Genomic DNA, 11,824 nt, shown 5'->3' on the forward strand with positions numbered 1-11,824 from the left:
GACTAATTAGGCTCAAAACGTTCGTCTCACAAAGTACAACCAAACTGTGCAATTAGTTTTTGATTTCGTCAACATTTAGTACTCCATGCATGTACCGCAAATTTGATGTGACGGAGAATCTTCTTTTTGCATAGTGCCAAATTCAGAAATTGGGGGAACTAAACACACCCTGAGACCACTTTTGTTGGGAGCGTTCTTATGCCACAACACACCACTCCATGATTGCTCTAGCATGTTGTCAGGTGAGGCGTACATAGCTTCTTTTTTACTGGCACCGAGTCTACATGGCCCGGCAAGTCCATAATCCAACATAGCACGCTGGGCATGGCGCATGGCCTAAGGAGTGACATGGCAGAGATCAGTAGCAGCTTGCACCGATGTTTAGGATGGTAATGGCAACAACAAGCTTTGAACATGTCAAGGTGGTGTTGGGGCAATGTCATCATATAGATCAGGGTGCTTAGGTGGGATAAAGGACACAAGTGGGTATCCAATACTCATATGTTTTATGGGTCAGCTAGTTTAGTTCATAACAAAAGTAATTATATGGCATTGCTAATCTAGTTCATTTTAAGTAAGGTTTGGATCAAACTAATGACAAAAACATACAGGACTTGCATCCTAGATGGGATTTGGATTGTGAGTTTTTTGCCATGATCATTGCATATTTAAGGGTCAAGTAGATCAAATGACTTGGAAGGGCTAAACTCGCAATAAATTTGTCCACTTACTCCTATCAAGAAGGTAAAGTGTAGGAACAGTAAACCTCGAACCGTATATTTTGGAAGTGAAAGCCAAAAAGCTTTATGAATCGGCTACAAGATAACCAATTGGATGCGGTACATGTGAACTGGTTGATGGACTACCAGCCCGATCGCATATGCTTTTCTAGCAACTGCAACTGCAACTGCTTCACGTATTAGCTCACATATTAGAATAGCAGATTTTAGTTTTCTGTTTATAGCCACAGCTGCAGCTGCTTCACTTGTTAGCTACAAAGATTTTATTTTTCTACTTGCAGCCACAGCGGCATCCTAAAAAACTACAGCTGGCACACCACCGTAGTTCATAGATGCTCTTCGTGTTCGTCCTAGTGGCTCAAATCTCCAAATCTGAAAGCGCGATGCCACGATCCGGCCAAAGGAATCCGCCATGGGTGATGGAAGTGGATGGTGGGAGAACCCCGAAGCGTTGCATGCGGGCCTCCTCATCATTCCATCTCCGTCTCCGACCCCGCCCGCCGCCGCGGTCGCTGCTGCGAGACGCACGTGCAGTTCTGCGCCGCGTGCCGGCAGCCCGGGACGCGCCATCCGGCATCCGCCATGGGGCAACGCGCATACCGAGCACACGTTCTGCCTTCACTTTTTTTTATAATGGCACCCACGGCTTTCCAAGCAAAAACAAACGCGCAGCCGGTAAAAAAGGCGATCGAGACATCCAGCCGGTAAAGAGGTCTCTTCTATCCAAACAGATCGAGCGAGGAACCACGAGGGACAAGGCCCACGCACAGCGTCACAGCGAGACCGCGCAGGGTGCATAGACCGGGTTAAACATCCTTGCTCTGCTCCTCCCAGATGCCCTGCCAACAGTGCATTAATCCGGTTTCGCGTCTCGGTCTGGATTCTTCACGTGGTCACTGGTCACTGGTCAGCTTATTGCTGCTGGTTGGTGAGGTCAACGAGTCCACTCCCCGGCCGGCCGCCCCGACAGCAACAAGGCAACCTCGGTGGGCAGACACGTCAGCTTGTCAGTGGAGTTATAACAACGAGGTACTACGAAGCAGGGAGGACGAGGGGCTGCTCAGAAATAAATGCCTCGCACTCGCTGCATGAGAGTTCTCTTTATAGAATTGTTGAGGGGAGAAAAAACATTGTTTTGGTTGAAAAAAAGAATCGAACAAGTCGAATATGGAATAAGGCGAACGATGTGATCAAGGTTGAAAGCTGAAACTCTCCTTCAAGGAACAACGCGTAGGTTGAAAGCTGAAACTCTCTTTCTGCTCCAGACATGACTTGAGTCTTCAAGCACAAGCAGAAACACGCTGATTCATAAGATATGTGGCTTCTGTGCTGGAGTTGATACATCGGCATTCGGCAGTAGCAACACCCACACGAGACGAGTCCAGCGAAGTAAGAAGAGAACGGAATTGGGGTGCCTCGTTGATGCAACTCTTTTTTTCGGAATTTCTAAATATCTGTCAGCAAATTTCTTGTGTTGTTATTTTCCACTTTCGTGTAGTTCAAACGTTTGTTAACGTTCGTGTCTTATTTTTCTGTATACAGGCTTACGTAAGTATAATGGGCCTGTATCTTCCGTTCTGCCGACCATGTAGGTTTTGCTGTTTTCATTTCGGATGTATGACACACGAAGTTCCCCGCTAGTTCAACTTGAATTGCGTACGGCTGTGACGTTGCCGGCAACGGCGGCGGCAGCTGTTGCGGCAGTGGCGTCGTTGGCTGCAGCGGCTGCAGAGTTGTCGGCAACGGCGGCGGCAACAGTTGTTGAAGGCAGTGGTTGAGGCGTGTTAGATTGATCTCCAATCCTAAGCTGGGCCCAATGGCCTAATTGGACCTTTGATCCGCGTCTTGATTAGGGGCGCCCAGCCCACTATGGTTGGAGGGCCCCTGTCACACTGTGCAATAAATAGAGGCAGGGTCGGCGGCTCAAGTCACGAGGTTCGTCTGAGCTACAGTTCCCCACCGACAAACCCTAACCCGATCAAAGAGGGGCGCAACCAGTGATGGAAAGCCACCAGTTGCGCCATCACCGGTCTTCACCGCCGGTCGCCACCACGCATCACCGTCACCAACTTCACCGACCGTCGCTGCCCTTGCGCAGACTTCACCGACTCCATGACGGACGCGAGCGGATCGAAAGCCTACGATGGTCGGTAACCTAGCACTATCCCTCTATCTAATCTCTGTCTAGTTCATGTACTAGGACATGTTATACATTTACATGATGTACCCCGGCTAGATCTATGGCTTTGTGATAAGAGTTACAACAATGGTACCAGAGCCAATGTTTCCTAGGGTTTTAGATCTAGAACGGGTGAATGATAAAACACAGAGTAGATCCGTTCGGATCTGAAAAAAAGAAGAGGGTTTTCCTAACCCTAACCCTAACTGGGTGAAAGAAAGAATAAAAGGAGGGCTCAGTTTCAAGTCTACTCGAAATCGAACCCTAAACCCACAATCAATTCGGGAAGAAGAAGAACAGAGCGAATCCCTAACTCTAACCCGAAACCCTAACCCTAGATCCACAATCGGTTGAATCCGAGAAGAACAAACCAGACCCAAATCAGAAGGGGAAGGGGAGGCCTGCCTCGACCACTACTGACACCGTCGTAGTGCGGCTCGCCGACGTACGGGGAGAAGAAGGCCAAGCCGGGGGCGCTGCTCACCGAGCTCTGGCCATGGAGGCGCCGCGGCTAGGCCGCTCAACGGCGGCGCGCTCACCCGCTGGGGAGCGCGCACGCCGGCGAGGGGGCCGACAACGGCGTCGAGGCCCTACTCACTCTTGTCGTTGCTTGCACTTCGCTCGGGCTCACGCGACTGAGAGAGAGAGAGAACGGGAGGGAAGGAATGGCACTAGGGTTTCGCCCGCGCCGGCCGAAGGGGGTTTTGTTTACCCGATAACGCCGCTCGGCCGTTGGATCGGCGCGGACGACTCAGATCGAGCGAGCCATTTCGTGGCCTAGGTGGGCGCGCGCGGCCACGACACTTTGTCGGCCCAGGCCCATGTTGCGGCCTGGGTGCGGCCGGGCGTCACGCAGAGGTGGTGGGCCGAGCCGAATTGCCGGCTTCAGGCCCAGTAGCAGTAAAGAGGGAGCCCAATTTTCCTTTTTCCTTTTTTAGTAAAATTGAAAAATGGAAAATAGCTCAAAAGAAATCAGAAAAACGAATTTTTCCTGTAGGTAAAATTCAAGAAAATGAGTTCATTTTTTCCGCTGCGTATTTTAAAGTTGTTATTTTCATTATTAAATTCGAACCAACGGGAGAATTTAATTTTAAAAAATAGATATGTTTTTAGCTTATTATAATATTGTTATTATTCTAACTAACGTTGATTAATGATAATATTATGATGAGTTTTGTCATGCATTAATTCTATTTCTGCCCAACGGTGATGTAGAATTAGTGTAGAGGACAATTGCATGTTTTAATTTTGACCAATGTTGGAACTAAGGCATGCAATTGTTATTATTATGTTTATGTTCTCACTCTATATGAATTGTGTTTTCAGGCAGATACAACTTGATGGGTTGTATCAAAGAGATCCCCACTCTCAAAGGTGACAACTACATGGAGTGAAAGAAAAAGATTAACTTAGCCTTCATCTTGGCTGAGGTGGACTGAGTAGTCACCTCACCGTGTCCCACTAAGCCTGTGGCACCGGTGAGGAAGACAAACGAGGTTGATGCCGTTTGGGCAACTAGAGAGAGGGATTTTGAATCCCAAAAGATGTTCTATCACCTTAATCATAGGAAGTGGGTCACTGCCAACAAGAAAATGTATGACTGTGATAAATAATACGATTGAGCCTGCAATTATGGGCTCAATCTCAGAGTGTGACACCGTCATCGAGTACCTCGATAGAATAAAGATTCGGTTCACTGGCTCTTCAAAGACATATGCTACCCAGCTGATAAAGCAGCTGGTGATAGAGAGATACTCTGGAGATAGTGGCATAAGAGAGCACATACTAAGGATGAGCAATTTGACATCCAAGCTAAAACCAATAGATGTGGCTCTCAAGGAAGAGTTCCTTATCCATCTAATTTTTGCTTCCTTGCCATAAGAATTTAACACTTTTGTTGTCAATTACAACATACAGCCCGAGAAGTGGGACTTAGAGAGGCTCATGGCTATGTGTGTGCAAGAGGAGGAGTGAATGAAAGCTATCAATGGTGGCACTATCAATTATATGAAAGACAACAAGAAAAAGAATAATAATGCTAACTCCTCATCAAAGTCAAAGGGAAAGGGTCCCATGTTGCATTAGCCTCAGCAGAACAAGTTCACAGTAGAGAAAGACTAGTGTCTCTATTGCAAGAAGATGGGACATTATAAGAAAGATTGTCCCGATTACTTAAAGATGATCATGGCAAAGAAAGGGATTCCGTTCGACGAGGACTACGTAAAGAAGCGAAAGACACGTTAAAGTTGCAAATGGAGTCTGAGCAGATGTCGAAGCCGTTGGTGATCTTTCTCTAGAGCTTGTTGATGGCTTCACACTTTTACTTAGAGATGTACTTTATGTTCTCTCTTTATAGAGAAACTTGATTAGTATTTTATGCTTGGACAATGATGGATATGATTGCCATTTTGGAAATGACAAATGTTAGATAACATTTAATAATACATGTGTTGGTCTTGCTATCTTACAAAATGAGCTTTATTTGTTATCACTACGTGATGATGTGAATGTTGTATGCGATGATGGGAACGTTGCGTGTGACAATGAGAATGTATCCTCGTCTGTGGATGTAAACAGAAAACGAAAGAGAGCTCACGATGCATCGTCGAAATTATAGCACTGTCATTTAGGCCATATTTCGAGGGGGAAAATAGAAAGACTTGTTAAGAATGATATTCTTCCTCTATTAGAGTTCTCAGATTTAGAACAATGCAGAGAATGCATAAAAGGAAAGTATATAAAGAAAATTAAGAAAGATGTCAAACGAAGCGTAGAAATTTTACAGATTATACACACAGACATCTGTGGTCCATTTTCATTAAAGAGTGTGGATGGTTATGATTTGTTCATAACATTCACAGATGATTACTCCCGTTATGGCTACATTTATCCAATCAAAAAAAGAACAGAAGCATTGGATAAATTTAAGATATTTAAGGCAGAAGTTGAAAACCAACATAATTTAAAGATTAAGATAGTCAGGTCCGACCGTGGGGGAGTACTACGGTCGGCATACCCCATATGGCCAAGTTCCTAGACCTTTTGCAAGGTTCTTATAGGAGAATGGCATAGTAGCCCAGTATTCTACACCGGACGAACCACAATAGAATGGAGTAGCTGAAAGACACAATCATACCCTGATAGATATGGTGCGTAGTATGATAAGTTACTCCACCTTACCGTTGAGTCTGTGGATGGAGGCGTTAAAAACCGCCATTCATATTCTCAATAGAGTACCAAATAAGTTGGTGCCCAAAACACCGTATGAGTTATGGATAGGAAGAGTACCCTCACTAAACCACTTACGTGTGTGGGGGAGTCCTACTAAGGCTGAAGTATTTAACCCAAACATTAGGAAACTAGATCCCAAAACAGTAAGTTGCCATTTCATTGGCTACCCAGAAAAGTCAAAATATTTTTATTTCTACTGTCCAGACAGACATACAAAGTTTGTGGAAACGAGACACGCTGTCTTCCTAGATGATAAAATGATGATGGGGAGCATGGTAGCTCAAGAAATTAACCTTGAAGAGAAGCGGGTGTATGCGCCCACTCCGATGATTCATGAGCCATTTTTCTCACTACCTGCTGTCGCTGCACCGACAGTGCAAGATACTTTGGTGCCAGCGCCTATTGTTATTCCACCTGTGCCAACAATGAATGACGATGAAGAACCTGTTCTTTAGGATCCTGTAGAACCTATTGCCACACATGTGGGGGAGCAACAACAGCCTCAAACAGAAGATGTGCCAAATGTAGAGGCCCTTAGAAGGTCTCAAAGAGTTAGAAAATCAGCTATTCCTGCTGATTATGAGGTATACAATACTAATGAATTTTAAATAGAGGATGATCCCACCTCATTTGAAGAAGCCATGAGAAGTGATCATTCATCAAAGTGGCTTGAGGCCATGGAAGATGAAATGAAATCTATGAATGCCAATAAAGTTTGGGACTTGGAAATAATTCCTAAAGAAGCCAAAACAGTAGACTGTAAATGGGTCTATAAAACAAAACTTGACTCTCAAGGGAATATAGAGAGATATAAAGCACGACTTATGGCAAAAAGCTTTACGCAAAGAGAAGGGATTGATTACAATGAGACATTTTCTCCAGTCTCATGTAAGGATTCCTTCAGAATCATAATGGCATTAGTGGCACATTACGATTTAAAATTATATCAGATGGATGTAAAGACGACATTTCTCAACAGGGATTTGGAGAAAAATGTTTACATGGCACAACCAAAAGGTTTTGTCATGGAAGGAAAAGAATGAATGGGATGCCGCCTAAAGAAATCCATTTATGGATTAAAACAAGCTTCAAGACAATGGTACTTGAAGTTTGATCAGACAATAAAGAATTTTGGGTTTAAAGAGAATATAGAGGACAATTGTGTCTATACAAAGTTTAAGAATAGGAAGTTTATTTTTCTTGTCCTGTATGTGGATGATATCTTACTTGCTAGTAGTGATGTCAGTCTACTACTAGAGACAAAAAAGTTTTTGTCCTCAAAATTTGATATGAAAGATCTTGGTGAAGCTTCGTTCGTTCTAGGGATCGAGATTCACCGAGATAGAAGTAAAGGGGTATTAGGACTATCACAAAAGGCATACATAGAAAAAATCTTAAAGAAATTAAGTATGCACAAATGTAGTCCCTCACCTGCTCCTATAGTCAAGGACGACATATATAGAGATTTTCAATGCCCTAGGAACCAATATAAGATCGATCAAATGAAAGCGGTTCCATATGCTTCAGTTGTCGGAAGCTTGCAATATGCTCAAGTATGTACGCGCCCTGACTTGGCATTTGTTACCGGGTTACTTGGCAAATTCCAGAGCAATCCTAGAACAGAACACTGAAAATTAGTAAAGAAAGTCTTGTGTTATTTGTAAGGAACGAAAGGCCTTATGATGACGTATAGAAGATCTGATTCACTCCATATAGTGAGATATTCAGATTCTGATTATGCGGAAGATGATAGAAAATCCACGTCTGGATATGTATTCACTCTCGTAGGGGGAGCTATTTCATGGAAAAACTCAAAGCAAATCGTCACTACATCGTCCACAATGTATGCTGGGTTTGTAGCGTGTTATGAGGCAACGGGGAAGGTGAACTAGCTAAAGAAGTTCATACCATGTTTGAAGGTGGTTGACGACATCTATAGACCACTTAAGTTATACTGCGATAATAATTCGGCAGTACAATATGCTCACAATAATAAGTTAAGTGGTGCTGCCAAACACATTGACATAAAGTATTATGTTGTGAAAGATAAAGTCTGGGATCATGTCATAAGTCTTGAGCATATAAGTACCAAAAAGATGCTCGCGGATCCGCTTACAAAAGGCTTACCACCCAACGTGTTCAGAGAACATGTAGCCAGTATAGGTTTAAGAGAAAGCCTATAATTCCTAGACAAAAGAAGACTCAAAGTTAAGTATCTATTTTAGAACAGAGTGATGCGTTGTAGCTGTTAAATCTATCGACAATTGACTGTGACGATGAAACATGCTCTATGCGCTAATCTATAATGGAATAAACAAAAGTAAATGATATGAAATTGAAAGATGGTAGGAGATAAGGGAGAGATTGTTAGATTGATCTTCAATCCTAAACTAGGCCTAACGGTCCAGTTGGGCCTTTGATCCGCGCCCTGACCGGGGGCGCCCAGCCCACTATGGCTGGAGGGCCCCTGTCACACTGCGCAATAAATAGAGGTGGGGGTCGATGGCTCAAGTCACGAGGTTCGCATGAGCTATAGTTTCCCACCGACAAACCCTAACCCGATCAGAGACGGGCGCAGCCAGTGACGGGAAGCCACCAGCTGCGCCGTCACCGGTCTTCACCGTCGGTCGCCACCGCGCATCACCGTCACCATCTTCACCGACCGTCGCTGCCCTTGCACAGACTTCACCGACTCCATGGCGGACGCGAGCAGATCGAAAGCCTACGATGGTCGGTAACCTAGCACTACCCCTTCCTCTAATCTCTATCTAGTTCATGTATTAGGACATGCTATACATTTACATTATGTACCCAGCTAGATCTATGGCTTTGTGATAAGGAAGAGTTACAACAAGGCGTTGTCGGCAGCGACGACATCAGTGGCGTCCGGGTCCGCTCCTTATCTGCGGTTGTTGCTTAAAATCATCCCGTGAGCTATCGTATGTTTTTGTTTTCTGCACTCTCTTGTACTCTGCTCCACAGAATGTGCTCTACAGCTCTCTGCTAGTGCTACTCTCCTTCACATGTATTGTGATTTTCTATTTGTTCTCTATGAATATATGTTGTATTATGTAAGATGTTCCTTTTGGCCAGATACGTGATGTACATGTGCCGTATTTTTTTTGTCATGACAGATTTTAATTTTCTGAAAGTGGAAGATAACAAACATCAAAATCTTTCAGAAGTTGTCATGTGATATATATGTGTTGTATTTTCTTCTATCTTAGTTTTGTGTGACATGTCACGTGGCAACTTTTGATTTGCTGAAAAAACTAGAAGACAACAAACAAAAAAGTCTGTCACAAGATGTCTAGTCAGTCTCTTTTTTTGGGAGGGGGGAGACGCCCCCCTTCTCAGAAAAATAATTTCCCCCTCTCACTTGTTTCATTAAATTGGGTCCAATTCAGTTTCTTTTTTAGCTTTAAAAATATCACATAGTACAAGTATGCATGTAAAACAGATTTATCGACATCATCCATGTGTATTTTGTTTCAAACTTAAAAAAGTTATATGTCCTAAATCGAGTTTCAAGATTAAATTTCGATTGCGCCACTGTGTTTCTTACGGTAAATCCTTCAAATCAAGATCCCACTTGGGTATATTTAGAAAAAAAACTATTTACATATATAATACATAATATTATAAATACATTGTAGGGCATCACATTAACACTACACAAACATCATAAGTATAGCATAGAACACAATATGTATACTATATGAACATCACATATATCATAAAATGTAAAATAAAATAATAAAATTAGAGTCAAATAAAAAGGAGAAAAAAATGCTACCGAACATCACAAAATATATCATAGAACATCAATGTATGCTTACTGAACATCACAAAATACATCGTAGATTATCATATTTCTACTCGTGGACATAAAAAATACATCATAAAACATTATATATATACTGCACGAATATCACATGTATCTATAAATAAAAAAGTGAAACATAAATATAAATAGAAGAAAAGAAATGAAAATAAAAAAGAATAAAATATGAAAATAGAAAAAGGAAACAAAAAGAATAATAAAAGACCACGAAAAAGAAAAGTAAAAAAGGAAAGGAAATAGAAATAGAGGAAAAGAAAAGAAAAATAAATAAATAAATAAATAAAAGATGAAAAGAAATAAAAAATAAAAAAGAATAAAAGATGATAAAAATATAAAAGAAAAAAGAAATAGTAGAAAGGAAAGAAAGAGAAAGAGAAGAAAAATAGGAAACAACTGGGCCGAAATAATTAAGCAGACGGTGGAGCGTCGCCGACCGGTCGGCAGCGATGGTTTCCGACGTTTTGGGCCCTCCAACTCCAACCAAAGGCCCTCTTAAAGCAAAGGATTTGGGCCTTATCCAGTTAACTAATACTACATTTCATAGGGTATTCCTTGGACCATAACTTCCGTCATGGGAAATAATTTTGTGAGCTCTTTCTCATCTCATACACTAGGACAATGCCCCACCTCTTGCTGCACGGATCACTGATGCTTTGCAATGGAAACTGAACAACGTATAATTATTAGCTGATATAATGGGATGATAGATTACTGTAAATGAATGTTATCGTATAATGTGGACGAACAACTGTGGCTTGTTGACGCAGACAATTTATATGAAGAGATGTCCATCACGATTGTGTGCTAGTGAACGTTGGCGTAATTACTTTCCACAAAGATATACTAAATCCGTTTCAAATTATAATTTGTTTTACTTTTTTGACATCAAGTTTGATCACTCGTCTTATTCAAAAATTTATGCAAAATATCACTTGTTTTGTTGTGGCTTGCTTTATTAACAAAAGTTCTTTAAGAATGACTTAAATTTGACTATGTTTGCACAAATTTTTTGATTAAGACGAGTGGTCAAACTTGGGATAAAAAAGTCAAACGAATTATAATTTAAAACGAGAGGAGTATCTATATTAATTAGGTTTGCTGTTATAAGATACATGCAGATTTAAGGGGTAGGCGGCATCTCTATTCTCTACTATGAAAAATGTCAAAGGTACTTTAGAGATCAAGGACGACAAATTATTTTCTTTATGAATCATGGTACTCAGCATGTAAATGCACACAAGCACGTCCTATGTCTATGAACTCTAAAAAATCGAGCATTTCGCTATTGATAGACATGACTAACTAATCCATACCTATACCTATATCTCATCTTCTCAAGCTAACGGACCTGCTCTCTTTGTTACTACCATCATCAACAGCTGATATCCGAATTTCAGTTTTATCTTCGATCGTACAACATCGCTGATGGTGATACAGGAACAGTAAGGCGATCGATCAGCGTGCTGTTCTAACAAGACCACTTGCCTTTCACCTTTCAGTTCATCTGTTGTCATCGTCCTGCAGTAGTAGGACTTTAACAAGCGTACCAAACGACGTGATTGATCGTTGAACTTCTTATCTTCTGCTTCCAAGCAAAGTTATTGCAAAACAAAATAAGTGTTGACACGTTCGCTTTCTGCCGTACAGTGTTAGGAGTATATATAACAGAAAAGGGGAAAAAGACAGAAAAGAACAAAAAACATAGTCGACCACAGTGGGAGTCGAACCCACGACCTTCTGATCCGAAGTCAGACGCGCTAATCCACTGCGCTATGCGGTCGCTGAGTGATACTGCTTTTGTCCAAAACTATATAAATCAATACAACCTGA

At 42.0% G+C, this 11,824-nt stretch overlaps 1 non-coding gene across 1 annotated transcript; it reads right to left on the reverse strand.

The window, feature by feature from the left end:
* Window positions 1-11,700: 11,700 nt before the first annotated feature.
* TRNAR-UCG (transfer RNA arginine (anticodon UCG)) lies at window positions 11,701-11,774 on the reverse strand. Its single transcript has one exon. It is a non-coding gene; the product is annotated as a tRNA-Arg (tRNA).
* Between the last annotated feature and the right edge of the window lie 50 nt (window positions 11,775-11,824).

The sequence above is a fragment of the Miscanthus floridulus genome, chromosome 2, assembly GCF_019320115.1.
Source record: "Miscanthus floridulus cultivar M001 chromosome 2, ASM1932011v1, whole genome shotgun sequence".
Taxonomy (NCBI): domain Eukaryota; kingdom Viridiplantae; phylum Streptophyta; class Magnoliopsida; order Poales; family Poaceae; genus Miscanthus; species Miscanthus floridulus.